At 33.5% G+C, this 20,041-nt stretch overlaps 1 protein-coding gene across 2 annotated transcripts in view; it reads left to right on the top strand.

The window, feature by feature from the left end:
* The first annotated feature begins 548 nt into the window (after positions 1–548).
* LOC126969567 (uncharacterized) overlaps positions 549–20,041 on the top strand; it is a 90,799-nt gene continuing 71,306 nt past the window's right edge. The window contains exon 1 of one of the 2 annotated variants that reach the window (XM_050815094.1): positions 549–699. The gene's annotated coding sequence lies outside the window, so the exon portion shown is untranslated. Of the gene's footprint in view, positions 700–11,184; positions 11,273–20,041 lie in introns of those variants that run through there. The other variant, XM_050815095.1, reaches the window with a different exon arrangement.

Raw genomic sequence — 20,041 nt, 5'->3', positions numbered from 1 at the left:
AACATCCCCTGCAAAGGTCACGAAACGTCGAGTTTAATAAATAATAACAACAATTAAACTTTTACCGAAAAACCTTATTTAAGAATACAGCTACAATTAATTGCACGCGTTCTAATTCTTGATTTTTTTTTAAGTATTTTAGTATTATTTATTTAAAATTGCAATATATTATAAAAATAAATCTAAAAGATAAAACAGTAAAGAACTATGTAAACAATTTCTTACAAGAATTGTATATTGAATTTCTTTTTTTTCCGTTAAGTTTAAATTGTACTTAAAAACTTTGATAAGAAAATTAAAAAAAGAAATGCTTTATAAGCCATAGTTTCCGCACACACAAAATATTTCTAGAGATTCTTGCAGCCCGCTGCAAAAAATATTAGCTGTAAAACAAAAAAGCTAAGAACTACTCATAATATCTCACATTTCATTTGATATCAATCACGTCTGTCTACGTTTCGGTTACGCTCGGCAACGATCGTTGATGGTCGGGGGGAGATTTCGTTACAACATATTCCACAGTGGGCTCGGCTTGCTACGGTGTGCACGTGTAGCCCGCGCTACGTCGTAGCTGTCCAAAACTACGACACTTCAATTATTGGAACATAAGTTTAGTGTTCAAAGTGAAATATTTCTTTTTTAAAACATTTTAAGCGGTTAGCAGAGGATTGTTTGTGACTAGATTTGTGTGATTTTATGGTAAGTCCCATAATATTCATATAAAAAATTTTATTTTTTAATGTTACAAATTACACGTACAAAAAACTGTATAACAATTAAACTTTTCTTTTTAAACGTTATATGGTAAATGCAATCACTTAAGTACACTTCTGTGTAATTAAAATAAAAATATTTCAAAATTACTTATAAATTTTAACATAATATATAAATCACTGATTTATATGTACGGTAACTAGTTTTATATCATAACATACAATTCTATTTTTCTTTATTTGATATTTTTGAAAGGACTTCTTTGAAGTGATAATAATTATTATTTTCAAATCAAAACACTAAAAATTTCTGTTTTTTTTTTTGGGACATTATTTAAAATATACACTAAGCCATATTATGTCATAGACATTAGGATAAAAAACAAAGGAAGCATATTCACATATTTTTGAACATATTATTATTTTTTTAAATATCCATTATATTGTTATTATTTGAAGCTGAGTCTAAATCGAAGTTAGAGTAAACTATTATGATTTAATTGTTTTAGCTACTCTTAGGCTTCATAAGATGGATTTCCAATATATAAATGATATCATTATATACTACATGTGGAATCTTGTAATTGGCATTTAGAATGTAAGCTCCCGAAATAAAATAATATAAAAAAGTGTGTGCGTGTAATCTTTACGCGCGATTGAAGTAAAAGTTAATAAAAATTAACTTTAGCAATAATTAATAGATACATTAATATATTACATTATACAAAGCCTTGTTACCAAATAAGCACTCACGTATTACTGAGCTTTGTTAGATTTTTGCTATTTTTTTTTCTCGGAAACGCTAACGATATAATCTTTTGAGCAAAGCTGGCATTTTCTCTACCTAAAATAAAAGACTGCTTTTATAATAAATAAAATCATTTAATCAAGTGAGATTTTTTTATTTAACTCTTTACAGGTAAGGTCATGATCACGTTTTGGATTTTCTCTTTTATGATTATTTATTGAAGAAAGAGTTTAATGTTCCTGGGATATCGCCATTTTATTTGACTGACTATTATTTTCATTTAATATTCTATTAATAATTCATTAATACCATTCGCACATTTTAAAATATTCACTCATTAAATAAAATAATTGATAATAAGAAATTGAAAGTTTATAGTAGTGTATATTAATATGCCGTTGTTATTGAATATTAACGATTAAGGCTGTATGATCTTGAACCCTTTGCCTTTCCTAATAATGGACGAAGAAACTAAAAACAAATTAACGAATGACGCAAATGTCAGAAAAATATATATGATTTATTACAAAAGTAGTAATAAATAAGCAAATTATTGGAGATTTTCAAAAAATATTACTGAGTATATTGAAATGTTTTATTAAAACCATAAAATTTTAACGGCTTAAAAATTTTTTCAAATGATTTTTTACTGAGCGTTACTTCCGTCAGAAAAAATTCTAAGTTACCCCGATGTCGCGCCTAAAGAAGTTTTACTTTAATAAAAAATTAAAAGGTATATTAATCTATAAAGAATTTCCATTCGAGTATAAAAAAATAAAAAACTGAAATAAATTTAAACGAGAGATTTGGTTGCACGTCAGATAGTCAATTATTAAAATGCTGTTTGCAATAAAAAAAAATCCCGATTAAATACAGATTTTAAATAAGTATTTTAAAATCAGTAAAGATGACAACAGAATATTTTTACCAGTGGGAGGCTCCTTTGCACAGCCGGCTAGATTATGGGTGCCACAACGGCGCTTATTTCTGCCGTGAAGTAGTAATGTGTAAGTATTACTGTATTTCGGGCGTCGTAGCTAGTCAAAATACTGGAAAAATAAGACTTGACATCATATGTCTCAACGTGACGAAGGCAATTGTATTGCCGCTCAGAAGTTTTGGGTTTTTCAATAATCTTGAGCGGCACTGCATTGCAATGGGCAGGGCGTATCAATTACCATCAGCTGAACGCCCTGCTCATCTCGTCCCTTATTTTCATAAAAAAAATCCGTATAAAATATTTTGATACATTTGAGGCATGGATATCGTTGAAATCTAAATTATGACAGCACGCCACAAAGGGATCAGCTTACACATATTAAAGTATTATATTTATTGTATAACATAAAATAGTACCTCATAATAAAGATAAAGATAAAGATGGCCTTTATTTCTAGGTATTAGTTATGTAGTAACATGTTTTTTTTTTATTTCCTCTATTTTTTAACAATATATCTTGCTTGTCCACTGACATAGGCCTCCTCTAGGACCTTCCAGTGCTCTCTCTCCCGCGCTTCTCTACTCCAAACTGGTCCAGCAACCTTCTTTATGTCATTTTTCCATCTTAGTATCTGTTTGCCTCTCTTTCTTTTAGCGTCTCTCGTGTACCAATGGGTTAGTTTCTGTGACCATTTGTTTGGGCCTCAGATCATATGACCGTCCATTTCCGCTTAAGTTTTTTGACAGTTTTTGTTATGGGATCACCATTGTTTTTTCTCATATGTCCGTTAGTCTTTTTCTCTGTCCTTTAATATTATGTCGAATAGGCTCCTATGCATGGTGTTTAGGCATACTTCCAGTTTTCTCATATTTTTGCTTGTAAGGTAAGGCTCACCTCATAATAGCTTACTTTAAATGGCAAAAAATGACTTGCAGATTCAATAAGAACAATACAGTATTATATAAAAATATTTTCTATAATTTAATATTCCAACTAAAATATTACATAATATTATAATAAACAATGCACTATTAGGCTAACTTCTATTTAAGCGATTGTCTTTGAAGCTATTCAAATCATAGACCTTAGGATAAACTAGCGTATAGACGGACTAACAGACCGATAATGCGTGAACAATTTTGATATTTTTTTATGACAATATGGGACGAGACGAGCAGGTCGATCATCTGATGGTAATTGATACGCCCTGCCCATTACAATGTAGTAACGCTCAGGATTCTTGAAAATCTAAAAATTCTGATCGGCACCACAATAATTGCGCTCGTCTCCTTGAGACATGACTTGACATGACTAGTAGATATTAAGGCGCCCTTCAGACCGAAACACTATAATGCGAACATATTACTGCTTCACGGCAGAAATAGGCGCCGTTGTGGTACCCATATTCTAACCGGCATCCTGTGCATCGTCTACAAGATCTACTTTACGGTTGATGACGTACTCAACTCTAAATATTTTAATATTAGGAAATCGACTTGAGATGTCGCGCTTGCAAATCTAAGCAATTTGTTATGTTTTTAAAGTGATAACCCATACTTCTGGGATAATAGAAAAATCAAATTTGAAAACAAAATTTTATGAACATTGCGGGACTGAAAACCACGACCTCTCGCGTTCCGTGTGAGTGCTCTTCCAACTGAGCTCACCTAAATTTAAAATAATTGAGATTGCAGTCTTTAGGTACTGGCCAAACTTATTCTATAACAGAAGTACGTGCGAGATCTTAAGTCACCTATCTAAATAAATCTTTAAGTGGTCAAAAAGTGGCATATAATTGGTAAAATAATAATAAATTGTAAACCAATATCTTTTTCTAATAAGTATTGTGTCTATATCTATCAATAATATTTAGTGTGCTAACTAAAATACAAATTTTTTTTTCTTTACCTATCTTTTTATGGAAAAAGAGAAGAACAGAACCCACAGTACTAATATATCAATGATATATTGGACACCTCCCACATACATTGCTATGCAGACGACAGCACTGTATACCCGTGTATACACGGGCCATGCAAGTCTCTCTCGGGAAATCGTCAACCAGTGCCGGGAGAAACTTGTGTCTCCTATCGAGTCCTCTCTCGAGAAGGTCGCGGAATGGGGTAAATTGAACCTTGTCCAATTTAACCCCCAGAAGACTCAAGTTTGCGCGTTTACCACAAAAGAAAACCCATTTGCCGTATCAACGCTCTTCAACAACACTTCCCTTAAAGCCTCGCCTAGTATCGCAATACTGGGTCTCGAAATCTCGAGCGATTGCCAATTCCGTTGCCATCTGGAGGGTTTAGTCCGGATTTAATTATTAATTAGATGGAATAAAATATTAAAACAACTTATATCAAATAAGTCTACAGTTTTTACGAGAAATGAAATCTACACGAGATTTACTAAGAATTCTGGACTTCTAACTAAATGCAAGGCCACACAAATATCACAGTGTATTTAACAATGATGATAAATGAAGGCATTTACACTTATGACGTTTAAATTCACAATTGCGCGACGCGAAGTTATATTTGCCATACAATATACATACTTTATAAATGTTATTAAAAAAATTAACTACGTTTAAAAAAAACGACTTCAAAACCTGAAAAGTATCAAATAACTAAAAATATAATATAATACTCTCTTATGCAAACCTTTACCTTTAATATTAATAACATACTATTATTTATATGTGCTACCTATTGATAGGTCTTAAGTTGGTTAAAAATATTAGTTTATTGTTACAATAAACGATAAGTAATTCGAAAATCTGTTAGAGTAGGGTAGTTGCGATATATTGGGCGTATTATCGTATGGTTCCGAATGTATCGTTGTCGATTTTGCGAGTAGAACTCCTGTTTCGCTCTAAGTATCGAGACACAAGAGGCACGTCGGTAAACAGTAGGTTCATTGAAGTAAGTGTTGTCTTAATTAAACATAAAATAACGATTATTATTTTCTTGTACTTAGTTTAGTAACGTACGCATATAAATTGCCTGCTAAAATTTCAGGCGTTTCATTATGAATAAGTAATAATTGTTTGAATAATAATTAATTTTAGCATTACAATATTAAGTATTCTACCTGTATGTATATCAATAATTTCCTTATTATCAACAGAACACAAGAACTGGTCATAACCTATTTTAGTTTAAACATGAAAGTTTCTTTGGACATAGATTGCGATTAATCTTATTGGTGTAAACGGCCTCAAGTTGTATGTTGTTGTGAGAAACATATCCTCCTATATCAAATACCTAAAAGAACATTTGATTATTCTGTAAAGGTTGAATAAATTATAGTAAAATATTATATTTATAGGTTAAAACAAATTCTCAGTTCACTTTGTAACGAGCCCACCGTCATTAAAAATTATTTTCCAAGTATTGAAGTGTGTTCTTTTAGTTTTTTCCATAAATAAAGTTGCTTTTATTATTAAGTAAATATTATTTGTTACTAGCTGACCCAGCAAACGTTGTATTGCCATATAAAGCAATTGAAAAATATTCAATAATTAACATTTTTGGGGTATAAAAAGCAGATGATGACCGATTCTGAAGCCTACCAAATGTATCGAACTACAATTATTGTATTAGATTACCATCTTGCAACCCTATAGCGGTTTTTGGGGATGGAACAGAATAATATAAAAATTGCGATACAAAAATAGTTGTAGATTGTAAGAGGGCGAAAATTAGAAGTTGTATGTATTTTTCAATGTTTAATCATAATAAAATGAAAATAAAAAATTGTCAAAAAAATAATAAAAGTTTTAAGTAATTTTAAGGGTGGTTGGATCGTGATACCCTTACCATCTACGGGTATGAAAAATAGATGTTAGCCGATTCTCAGACCTACCCAATATGCACACAATATTACATACAAATCGTGTCAGCCATTTCGGAGGAGTTAAGTAACAAACACGAGAATCTTATATATTAGAAGATAATATACGGATGAAAATTATGCATTAATTTTATAATTTTTGACAACTTAACAGATCTTAATAAAAATCTTTTTTAGAGTTATATTTGTCATTATGTTGACTGACGAATTCTGACTAAAGTTATAAAGATTTAGTGATAGCTCCGATAATCCAATAAAAAGGGAAAGATTCCTTTTCCAAGATTTAACAAGGACAAAGTCGACGGTATTGTCTTTTAGAACAGGACAATGGACAATTTAATGAAAGAACTTGAAATTCGAACTGGAATGTTGGTGACTCGATATTAGCTAAGTTCAGGAACCTAAGAAATTTCAATAATACCATTAATAGTATTACAGAAAGTCCTTTATTTATATAATTCTTAGTTACCATCCCAACACTTAAATCAAACATCCTTAAAGTAGTATACAAGCCACAGCTTATCAGCATTATTTTCTTGATATTTTAATGCGTTGATCCCGATATAAAAAGTAAATTCTTATCATGTCATTAAAGAGTACAGTATAGTGTTATTATTTTATTTATCTACACCCATTCTTTAAATCCTCTATTAAAGATTCCAAAACAGTTATTGCCAACATTAAAACACCCAATCTCCTAATAACCATTAGATCATCCAAACGAGTGTTGTAATGAAATTCAGTATAACATTACATCATCCGTTTTCATTACAACACTCGTTTGGATGATGTATTGGTTACTAGGACCGGCTTTTTTTAATGTTAGCAGTAAGTTAACTGTTTCAGGATCTTTTATAAGGTTCATATTATGGGTGTAGATAAAGTCTTGTATGCAACTGTTGATAATTAGGAATTAAAAGACTCAAGCGATACTATTATCACATGAGTGTTTCAATACCAATAGATAGACACATCCGTGTTTAAATACGCCTTATTACACAAAAGTTGCATAAATAACTATTTTGTCATAAGCTTAGTAACTCTTTAATAAAACAACTTCCCACCTAACTATGATTGACGCAGGATCATGAACACCATGGATTTTTCAAATTACTTATGAATCTTTGTTGGAGCTATCACCGTACACTTTCCACTTTGGTTTGAAATCTTCAATTCATTTGATTGATTTAATTTGAAATCTTAAGTGAAAAGGATATTTCTGTACTTCTAACCCGCAGCAAAGCAAGCATTTCGGGTGAGCAGCTCTCTATATCTGAGGCCTTGACTGAGGGCATTCTCATCATTCAGAATCGGAAGAGTTCTAGCGGGTATAAAAAATTGTTGCCTTATTGGCATTATCCGTAACTGTATTAAAAGCCTTTCTAAGAACACATGGTCGCACCGATCTTTTATACTCTTTGACCGACGATGTGTTGGTATATAAATAGATAGTGCGATATACGGACATACAGCTGATGAGATTTTATGACTATGCGTCACTCGAACGGTTAGCTCAGTTGGGAGGGCACTGGCACGGAACGCCAGAGGTCGTGGGTACGAGTCCCGCATTGTTCATAAAATTTTGTTTTCAAATTTTATTTGTGTAATATACTGGTTTTTTTATCGGTCACAACTCATTAGTATCGCGGTACCTTTACTTATTCTGGCCGCACACCATTCAAAGAGCCAAATATGTTTTTACTCTGGCATGTTGTGGTTTATTATTGTGTTTTATAATTATTATAGTTTTTATTCGAAAAATAAATTTTGTTATTATTAATATTCCAAAAATATACTGCTTCTTATTGAATGTTAAGTAATTTTTATAATAAGGCCTTAACTGAGGGCATTCTCATCATTCAGAATCAGAAGAGTTCTAGCGGGTATCTTTACTCACTATAAAAAAAAATGTTGCCTTATTGGCATTATCCGTAACTGTATTAAAAGGATTTCTAAGAACACATGGCCGCACCGATCTTTTATGCTCTTTGACCGACGATGTGATGGTATATCTATCGATAGTACGATATACGGACATACAGCTGATACGTGTAATAATATGTAGTGTTGAAAATGACCAACTTATTTATTGTGATTTAATCTAAGATCGTTTATACGTCTAGATAGACTGTGACAGCTGTGAAACCGTCGAAAAATTTAAATGACTGAAATAAAATGAAAATGAGAAATGACTGGAAATTATCCAAGTATCTTATTTAAAATAAGAGCCTTTTGCATATTTTTCAGTTGAACTTTGGAATTGCAAATAAAAAAATATATGTAATGTTTTAAAATGTAACAATATTTGAAATCAGATTTGTTAGTATACGCTTTTTATTAGCTTCACTTGTATATGCATACGTGAAGGTGAAGCTAATAAAAAAATGCTTTGTTTGTAACTCACTCGATTGGGCGCGATTTTAACCCACTTTAAACGGCCGGAGATCGTTCATACTTCATTTATTTATCGAGGACTGATGACAATACATTAATTTCATGAAGTTATTTACTCACTCTAATATTTAGTGTATTTCAATTTGCAAAATAAGAATTTTGTTAATTTATATAACTTTTTCAACTTTCGTCAATGAGGCAGGAATTTAATTACCAAAGCTTTTTTTTAGTTTTTTTAAAACTATTTTTATCTTAGCTTTAATATTTTGTGTATTTCAATTTGCAAAATAAGAATTTTGTTAATTTATATAACTTTTTCATCTTTCGTCAATAAGATAGGAATTTATTTTCCAATGCGTTTTTTTTCAGTTTTTGTAAAACTATTTTTATCATAACTTTAATATTTTGTTTATTTATTGTTTGAGTATTTATTTTAATTTCAATCTGAGTTATTTCAAAGTATTTTTTCCACAAAATTAGCAATGACGTTTTCATATCAGCGTGATATTGCGTTTACACTACGAACTAAGAAGCGAGAAAAGTTCGTCGTTTTGTAAACACATAATTCAGTTGGAGCGGTCAGGGCTTGGCATTTCAAATATTTGTACTCACCAATATTACAGTATCCATTCGGTAGAGTCTTTAATCATCTCTACTTTTTGTTTGTTTTTGTTTTGCATTATTTTTTGATATTAAAAGTAATATACTTGTCAATTTTCTATGTTTTTAAAGTGATAACTGTCAATTCTAGGATTAATACACAAATAAAATTTTATGAACGATGCGGGATTAATATTTCAAAAATATAATGCTTCTTATTGAATTATAAGTAATTTTTATAATAAGGGTTATCTACAGATGAAATCTATTCTTCAAACAATGATATTAATATAATCCTCAGGGTAATTAAGATTTCTTTCTAGAGCATTACAAAGCTAGCATTCAGGTTTATTCTATTATGTAAAAGGATTGCAGAATCTTATAACTATTGTGCGCCCTCTCGTATTTTTGTTCATGCTATGCATTGTTTTAATATCCACACATTTACGAATAACCCCTGGATTCACAATACTTTTCAAAAAATGTGACATTAATAATAATATTCAATATTTTAAATTTTTTTATATAGAAAGAAGGACCAACAAGCGTACGGATCATGTGGTGTTAAGTGGTCACCGCCGCCCACATTCTCTTGCAACACCAGAGAAATCACTAGAGCGTTGCCGGCCTTAAAGGCCGGCAACGCTCCAACCTTCTAAAAGCGTACACCTTGTACGCTTTTAGAAGGTTGTATGGTCCCGTAAACTCCACACAAGGAAGTTCATTTCACAGCTTTGTAGTACGTGGATGAAAGTTCCTTGAAAACCGCACTTTGGAGGAACGCCACACATTCAGATGATGGGGATTATATTCTAATTTTCGACGTGTCGTACGAAGGTGGAATTTGGCGGCAGGAATCAGGTGAAACAGCTCTTCGGAACACTCCCTGTGCTGAATGCGGTAGAAGACATACAATGAAGCGACGTCGCTACGCAACGCCAAGTGATCCAGCCGTTCACAGAGAGAGGCAAGCTGCTCTGCGTTGCACGCGGTCAAATGGATTGAGCTGATACTGGGGTGCGTCTGACCTGCGCTTTGTAGTGCGCTTGAATGCCGGCCGTCTTGAAGTATTGCCGTGCTCTATTTATGACCGAAAATTACCGTGCAGTTGGCAGTTGCTTGAGAAGTTCAACCCAGTATTCCGAAACTAGGCGAGGCTGTAAGGGAAGTGTTGTCGAAGAGGTGATACGAACAAATGGGGTTTTTAATGATAAACGCTCAAATTTAGGTTCTCTGGGGGTTGTACATGTTGTAATTTGAATTGGGGAGCATCAGTACTGTCATCTTCATAGCAACGTATATTGGAGGTGTTCAACATTTCATTGATATACAGAAGAAGAAGTGTAGGAGATATCACACAGCCTTGAGGCACTTCAGCGTTCATTGGCTTCGGGTTCGAGCAAGAACCGTCGACAACGACCTGTATGCTGCGCTCAGTGAGAAAGCTGGAGGTCCACTTGCGCAAACTCTCAGGATGCCCAAATGATGGAAATTTTGAGAGAACACAATCAGAAGCCTTCGCTATATCCAGGGTATGTGCCAGGCCTTTCCCTTGTTTTTGATAGCCGCCGCCCATCTATAAATATAAATGGTTTAAAATAGGCAACAGGGGTCAAAAGACGCGTTGTTGGCCTTTTAGCTGATAGAAAGATTAGCTAAAAAGGGATTGAAATCGTTACTGAAAATGTTCAATTATATGATCTCTAGGTTATTTTAATTTTATTATTAAATAATATGCAAAAACTGTTGTGGCGGTTAATATTTGAAACTTTAATAGTTTTTTCGCCGGATTCTGAAAGTAAAAGAAAAATTTTGCACTAAATGCCACCTCTTCCATTATCTGTGTGTGTAGCGTTGATACACAGTGCAGTTCTTGGGCATTATTTTGGCCACGAACTAAACTATACAACTACAGAATGAACTTCCTTCCACAAGTTAGATACGCTCCGACCAGATACCGCCGGTTTACTTGTAAAATGCGGCAATGATTCGAGGGGCCAGTCCATTGCAAGTAATCTGCATGTGTGTATGTTTTTTTAATGTAGTCATAACGAAAACTAACATAACTATTTGCATAATGAGAAAACCATATGTTTGAGACTTACGCATTACAATATTAAGTTGCCATAGACACTTATATGGTAGCGCGGAAACCTATCTATACATACATATAAATAAAATTGGAGTGTCTGTTTGTAATATTGAAATTATTGTTTTTTATTACGTGTATATAAATATATATACGGGACATACACCAAAATAGGATTTTTTACAATTTTTGTCTGTCTGTCTATCTGTTTGTTCCGGCTAATCTCTAAAATGGGTAGACCGATTTTGACGCGACTTTAATTGGCAGGTAGCTGATGTAATAAGGGGTAACTTAGGCTACGTTTATTTTAGAAAAATTTTTTTGTTTCAGAAAAATAAAGTAATGTTGCAATGTCCAAAAAACTTTGTAACTCTAAAAATAATAAATTTGGAAAAACAACGTTTGCCGAGTCAGCTAGTCTTAAATAAATGTTGTACAATATTTCCATTTAATTATTATTAATTTAGAAATTCAGATTGATTGAAGTCGGGGCTAGCAAGTAGTGAAGTAATAAAGGCTTATGAAACGGTTTTATCATTACCTATTTAAGACTTAGTTATAAATTTCATAACGAAACTACAACTTTATGTGGTCTGCCCATATGAATGTTGACATTTAAATGAACACAATATGAGAAAAGTTTGAAACATTTCCAAAATATATTCGAAAATATATTTGACAATATCTTAGGGACATTTCTAATATATTGTAATACAAGCGGCACCGGGGTCTTTGTCCGCGTACTTTTAGTTTCCGGCGTATTATTAAATTTGGAAATGTTGCGGCTTAATTTGGATTAATATAAAACCTCATTGGATCAGATTGAAGTGAAACGATTTTCAAATGACAGCTAGAACATTCTTTATTTTAAAAATATGTCATTATTGGATTATTTGACTTTCAAAATTAGAGTAAGTTGTGAAGGCGAGTTCCGGTAAGGATTAATGAAGCAACAACAGCAATAGCTCACAATATAAATGCAATGTTTGGAGAGGATATGGTTATTGACCGCATCGTGCGTTTATGCCTGAAATATTAATATATGTTATGCTTTACTTATTCGTAAAAAAATATAATGTAATAAAAAAACCTTTCACCTGAGGTGTGGGAGTCGAACCCACGCTCCCTCTCGGGAACCATATCTCTGGTACTTTTAAATTAATGATTTAACTTTACCTCTACTCCGCAGCCTCCTGTCAAACGATATGCGATAGATAGAAAAAAATTTAGCAATATAATCAAAGTTTTACTTTTATTACAATCTAGTCACAAAAAAGAAAGCGAATATATTTGAACGAATAAACTCAGAATGGAAACTAAAAGATTATCCGAATTTCCGGGTTCAGATAAATCCTGAATTTTCTTCATTTCGTTGCACGTTCTAACAGTAAAATGCATAATCATACATTCGTTTGTAGTAATGAAATTCCTACTAACATACGTTCTTACATAAGTTTAGTATACTAAATGGACAGAGATTGTGAGCTGTGACATTAATCCACAGACAATAGTGACTTTCGAGCGTTTATGAATAATAGTTTGTTTATTTTTTATTATGATTATGATATGAGTAAATCATGAATAGGATTTTTCCATATGATGAGCCACCTAAGTCGATAGAGGTCATTGTGTAGCAACAACTTGTGTTTCAAGCGGTTTCTGACGAAGCTGGAATAGAAAAGAAACAAAATAAAATGGTTGATCATTCATACACTTCTATCAGGAAACCAAAGGCTTGAAACTTTACTAAAAAGACGCGGCCCTCTATCATTTTATTTATACAGATACATATTATATGACGTCGTATCGTCCCGGAAACACCGCACAAGGAAGCTCATTCCACAGCTTTCGTACTACACGAGGAAGAAAGCTCCTTGAAAACCGCACTGTGGAGGACCGCCACACATACAGATGGTGCTGATGATATCCTAACTTGTGGTGTGTCGTGCGAAGGTGGAATTCGGAGGCAGGAATCAGCTTAAACAGCTCTTTGGAACACTCCCCGTGATAAATTCGGTAGAAGACACACAATGAAGCGACGTCTCTACGCAACGCCAAGTTGATTATTTAGAGCATATTATTTGAAAGTATCAATCAGGCAATCACAAATGACTTGAGCAAAACATATTTACATATATAGTGCTTAACATTTTGTTATGTTTTTAAAGTGATAACCCTCACTTCTGGGATAATTTACTCAAATAAAACTGAAAACAAAATTTTATGAACGATGCGGGACTCAATCACTTGCTTTCCGTGCAAGCGCTCTTTCCAACTGAGCCAGCCGTTCGAGTGACGTAACGTTTATAAAATCTTGTATGCTTTGTTCAACTCTCACGTAGTGGCTTCATCTACAGGACCTACTTTACAATTAATAACCTGCTCAACCCCATTACTTGCATATTAGGAAATTGACTTGAGTTGTCGCTCTTGCTAATCTTAACAATTTGTTATGTTTCTTAAAGTGATTACCATCACTTCTGGGGTAAATAACAAAAAATAAAACTGAAAACAACATTTTATTAACGATGCGGGACTCGAACCCGCGAAATCTCGCGTTCCGTGCGAGCAGTCTTTCCAACTGAGCCAACCGTTCGAGTGACGTTACGTTTATAAAATATTGTATCATTTGCTGTTGTCACAGGTTGTGCCTGCTGTGCTGGCCAGTTGAAAAGAGCGCTCGCACTCAACGCGAGAGGTCGCGGGTTCGAGTCAAGCATCGTTCATAAAATTTTGTTTTTAGTTTTATTTGTATATAGTGTTTACCAGACGAATAACAGGAGCATTAACGAGCTTGGTGGATAGTTTTATAACAGACATTGCAACAGGCTTACAGATCCCTAACATCTAAGACAAGAATATTTAAGATAAGATTATTTAATCAACTTACAACAAGCTGCGAGTATTGATAATATTGAATTGCAATACTTATAATACTAATTCAAATCCAATATCTCCCCACACTAAAGCACATTCAATTGAACGCATTCTACTTGCTCATTCCTAGAATGGCTGAGCAAATAAAACCCGAGCTAAAACTGAAAGTCACAAACGACGCCAATAAAACAAACCGAGATACCTTGGGGCGAACGGAAAATGAAATCACTCGTCGGAATCCTTTATCAGTTAGAAGACTTTATGACGATTTGTAGAGGACATTTGATAATGTTTGGTATGAAACTAAGCTAAGGACATAAATAACATAACATTTAGGGTCAAAACTTTTATTATAAACCTGAAATTAGAGCATTGGTCATTTACTTGCGTCGACACTCTGGCTCCTTCTCATATCCAAGTTACGTCAGTTGGTGTTGGGGCTGCTGCTTCGACTGTCACAAATATGTCGGTCTCAGTGTGATACATCTTTGTGCCGTTTGGTGTCGAGACACTTGGCTCGTGGGGCCCAGAGGTGCGGAGAATGTACAAAGTACTATCTTCGCGCCTTAATAAGGCTACTGGTAACCCAAGTGCTGGCAGCTATTTAGGTCAACGGATCTGCCTAGCTATGCAACGCGGAAATTATTCAGGCCAGTATTCTTAGGACGCTTCCCCGTAATGATAGTTTTAATTTTATATAATCATAGTATTGTAAATAAAATAGTTTTAAAGTATTGGTTATTTCAATATTTTCACTGAATCAATGACTAATAGTGATAAATTTAGCCGTATAAATTTTAACATAGGGGCAGTAAGCCTGCTAGTAGGAGACTCTTTCACATAATGCCGGCTAGATGATGGGTACCATAACTGCGCCTATTTCTGCCGTGAAGCAGTTATGTGTAAGCATTATTGTGATGCGGCTTGTAGGGCGCCGTAGCTAGCGAAATTACTGGGCAAATGAGACCAAAATCGTGTGTCTCAAGGTGACGAGCGCAATTGTAGTGCTGCTGTGTATTTTTGGGTTTCACAAGCATCCTTTGCGGCACTGCATTGTAATGGGCAGGGCGTATCAATTATCATCAGCTGAACGGCATGCTCGTCTCGTCCCTTACTTTCACTAAAAAGAAACTAGCTGTATGCCCTGTTTTATTTTGGTGATACAGTTTTGCTATCCTTACCTATTTTATACTCAAAACAGCAATTATCTTTTGATAAGTGTTAGTTAATATTAATAAAAGGATAATTGAGGTGACATAACCGCGTTAGTAAGAAAAAGAGTAGTGATTTAGTCTTAGATAAGTTGACGTATAAATTATCTAAATTTTTATTAGTAATCTTTTTTATGATAATAATATGTGACGAGGAGAGCAGAACGTTTAGCTGATGGTAAATCGGCTCTGCCCAATACAATGCAGTGATACTCAGGATTCTTAAGAAAAAAACAAACATTTTGAGCGGCACTACAATTAGACGTAGTCCCTTAAATACGTTCCAAGCCACAAACATCACATTTTAAAGAATTCGTGGGCATGTGGGTTTGGATACTAAGTCATGATATCATTTAAATAGAAAAACAGATGCCATTTTCTGTCAGTTCGTTTTGTGTTCATAACTCAATTTCGACGTGATTGTGGTTTGGAACGTTTTTCTGGAATTACGTCCATATCATATTGTCGTTATTGTTTGTATCTAATTTCAAAACAGCTTGAAGTGGCGGCGGTGACTGTCATATAAAGTGACCCGACAATCATAATATAAAAGTTACACATAATAATAAAATAAAATAAAATAAAAAAGCCAATACTAAATTACATAATTACATAGTTAACTTAAGCTAAATTTAAAAATTAAAACAAACTCGTAATTATTGTTAGTAAACTTAACTTAACTTAAGCTTATATTAATAATTAATAATAGCCTTTAATAACAATCTTTACATAGTTTTCGATTTACATTTAGTTTGCAGTAGACATCGGCACAGATTGTTTTGCTTTCGCATAGGCCTCCCCCAGGCTCTTCCACTGTTCTCGGTCATGACATGATCTGCTCCACGTCACACCAGCGGCATCTTTTAAATCGTCGCTCCATCTACGACTCGGTCTCCCTCTCTGTCTTTTTCCTTCTCTAGGATACCATTCTGTTACTATTTTGGCCCATTTTTCTTGTTTGCCTTGTATTAGGTGTCCTGCCCATTGCCATTTGAGTTTACTAATAGTTTGTGATACGTCTGCAATGTTTGTCCTTTTTCTTATTTCTTTTAAGTTTATTCTATCGCTTTTCTTAATCCTTAGTATACTTCTTTCTATGTTATGTTGACATGTTTTTAGTTTGTTGAGATTATCGTTGGTTAGTGCCCATGTTTGACATCCATACGTCATGGCTGGTGTTGTAAACAATACTTTTGAGTTTTAGTGGTATTGACGGGTTTTTCATAATCTCCTTGAGGGACCAGTAACGTTTCCATGCTATATTTATTCTGTTATGTATTTCCTTTGAGGTAGTATTCGTAGGGGAGATTATCAGGCCGAGGTAAGTATATTCGTCGACGTAGTCTATTGTTACGCTGTTTACTTCAATCGGTGATCTTAAACTATTCGTCATCAGCTTGGTCTTCTTTGTATTCATCTGCAGGCCCACCTTTTCGCTTTCTGATTCTAGTTCTTTGAGCATGACCTGCAGTTTACTTGGCTTGTCTGTAATTATTATCAGATCATCGGCAAATCGGAGGTGGTTCAGCATCATCCCGTTTATTCGTATCACATATTTTGTCCAATTTAATTTGCGAAATACATGTTCTAATGTAGCCGAAAATAGTTTGGGGGAAAGAGGATCTCCTTGTCTTACACCTTTTTTAATTTGGAATTGATCTCCCGCCCTTTCGGTTTTTATTTTCGCTGTCATGTTTTTGTAGACATTTGCAATAATTCTTATGTATTTCTTTGGTACTCCTTGGTCAGCTAATGCTTTCCATATCGGTCCATGTTTGAGAGAGTCAAATGCTTTGTTATAGTTAACGAACGCTAGATAATAGGGTAGACCATATTCTTTGTATTTTTCTGTGACCTGTTTTATTGTATGTATGTGATCTATAGTAGAAAACCCGCTTCTAAAACCAGCTTGTTCCTTCGGTTGGTTTTCCTCTAACACGTTCGTGATTCTATCCAATAATATCTTCGAAAATATCTTGTAAAGGTTTGACATGAGGCTAATGGGTCTATAATTGCCAATGTCGTCTTTTTTACCTTTTTTGTGAATTAAAGTTATGGTTGATGTTGCCCATTGGAAGGGTATTTGTTCCTTCTTTAGAATCTCGTTAAACAGATTCACTAAGTTATCCAATACAGCGTTCTTTAACCCTTTAAGCAGTTCATTTGAAATTCCATCTTCTCCAGGTGATTTTTGGTTTTTTGTGTCAGTCGCTTTTACAACTTCGTTCCTCATTATGAATGGAATCGCTTCTTCTTGTTCTGTATAAAAAAGGTGTTTTATTGAATATATCGTGTCATCCTTGTACAAGTTCTGGAAGAAGCATGTTGCTATATCTAATATATCCTGTCGTTTGGTTTTATTCTTTTTATTCTTGTGTTTGCTCATTTCTGGTATCCTATTTGTATATTCTTGCAGTTCTCTTTGTGCTTTTTTAACTCCTCCTGTAGTTTCTATGTGGTATTTAATGGTTTCTATTCTTATCTTTTCGAATTGATGTGTTTATTTGTTTGCTTATAATTGCTATCTCTTGTCTATTTATTGGTTTTTGCTGTCTCATATTTCGTCTTGTTTGGATTAAGTCGTGGGCTTCTTTTCCAATTTTATCCTTTATCAGGTTATTTGAGCTGAGTGTTTTTTCTGCTTTTTTTTAATTCGTTAACTAAAACATCATACTGTTCTTGTACGTTCTGTATTGCGTTTGTTTTTCCTTTTAGTGTTGTTTTAACATATTCCAAGGTATATTTGGTCGCTGTCCGCCAGATTTAAAGTGTTTTCTTGAGTGTTTTTTATTGCAGGTCCTGTTTTCGGCGCGCACCATTCGATGATCATTGTTGAAGTCTAGCTGTTTTATAGTATTAACATTCAAAAATATATTTGGATTGTTAGTAAGTATAAAATCTATATCGTTTTTGAAAATTCCGTTTGGTGAAATCCATGTCCACTTATGTTGAAGTTTCCAATTGTAAAAACTATTCATTATCCGTAAGTTATATTCTTGAGCAAATTCAATTAGTTTCTCTCCATTTGAATTTTGTTTTCCGGATGTAAATAAGCCTAAGCATTTGTTTTCATTGCCGTTGCGTTTACCAATTAGACTATTTAGGTCTCCCATTACTATCACTGTTTTGTGTAAATTCTCCATAGTTTGTTTTAGACTATTATAAAAATCATCTTTTGTCTCTTCCTTTGCATTTTCTGTTGGAGCATAAACTTGCACTATAGAAAAAGGTTGCTTATTACTAAACAGGTCAATGTTGAGTATTGCTATTCTGTCTGAGATTCCAATGAATTCCTGGATGTTGTTTTTCAGGTATTTTTTTTATCAAGAACCCAATTCCATAAAGACCTGGGGTTTTATTTTTGTAATAGAATATATATTCATTGTATTCTTCGATTTGCTCGTCAGATCTTCGTATTTCGCTCAGGCCGATTATATTCCATTTAATGTTCTTTAATGCATGTTCTAGTTCGTATAATCTTTCATGTGTTTTTAGTGTTCTTGTATTTAGAGTTCCTATGTATACTTGTATTCCTTTCTTTATTCATTTTATTTTTTTCATTTCTGGTTTTTCTGAGCAAAACTGGGGGGTGTGGTCTCTATCCCCACGGTGACCAGCCGGATTGGGGAGTATTGTGTAAATATTTTGTTGCTTGTTTTTAATTTGTATCTTTCTTCTGTTGCCGGTGTCTGCTGTTTCCTATGCCATTTTTTGGGTTGTTGTTTTGTCACTTAAAGGGTGGGATCTGGATCTTATATATGCAAATGGATCGGTTTTGTGTAGTTTCGTTGGTGCTAATACAGTTTTCTCACCATCTTGTTGTGAAAGTGCCTGGGGTGATATCGAGTTGTCTCGTTTCCTTTTCTCTATTTCTTTGAGTTTTATAATAATCTTATTGTTTTTTATAAATGCTATATTTCCTTTTTCTCTTTCTTGTTTCAGTTCTTGTTGGAGTTCTATGCGCTTTTGTAAAGTTTCTTTAGAGAAATCCTCTGTAATGTAGGTGTTTCCAGGCATTTTCTTTTTGTCTTTAAGTATTTCAATTTTTTTATTATTGCTTGTAAAGGAGATAAGTATTGGTCTTATTTTTCCTGATTTAAGTTGTCCAATTCTTTGTATTTGTTGATTTCGAATTCTTCAATTTTTACACCCAGTTTCCAAATTGTTTGCATGATTGTTTTTTTAAGTTCCGTATAGTTTTTTTCCGTTTCGTTGAGACCATGAATTATTATATTATTCTTCCTGTTAGTATTTTCTAGCATATTTTTTTTTTATTTAAGGTATCAATTTCTAATTTAAGGTTTTTATTTTCTTCTGCTATTGGTTTTATTATTCCGTCTATTTTTTCCATAATTCGCTTTGTTATAGCATCAGTTATTACAGAAGTTTGTTTTTCCATTTCCTGTTTCACCATTTTAAATAACAGTGACATTTCTTCAAACATTTTTGTTGTCAACATTTAATGTAACACAGAGTTACGGAACGTCGCTTGACTTCTATCAAAATGTTTTTGTCAGTTGGCAACTAAACTGCACAGTATCATGTCTGATTTTTATAGTCTGTCCCTTATGATGTTTATTTTAATGTCGATCAGTGTCAATTTGACGGATGTCA

This window comes from Leptidea sinapis, chromosome 18 (genome assembly GCF_905404315.1).
Source record: "Leptidea sinapis chromosome 18, ilLepSina1.1, whole genome shotgun sequence".
NCBI lineage: Eukaryota > Metazoa > Arthropoda > Insecta > Lepidoptera > Pieridae > Leptidea > Leptidea sinapis.
Note: the sequence above shows the minus strand (reverse complement) of the source record. Positions and strands in the feature narration are given on the sequence as shown.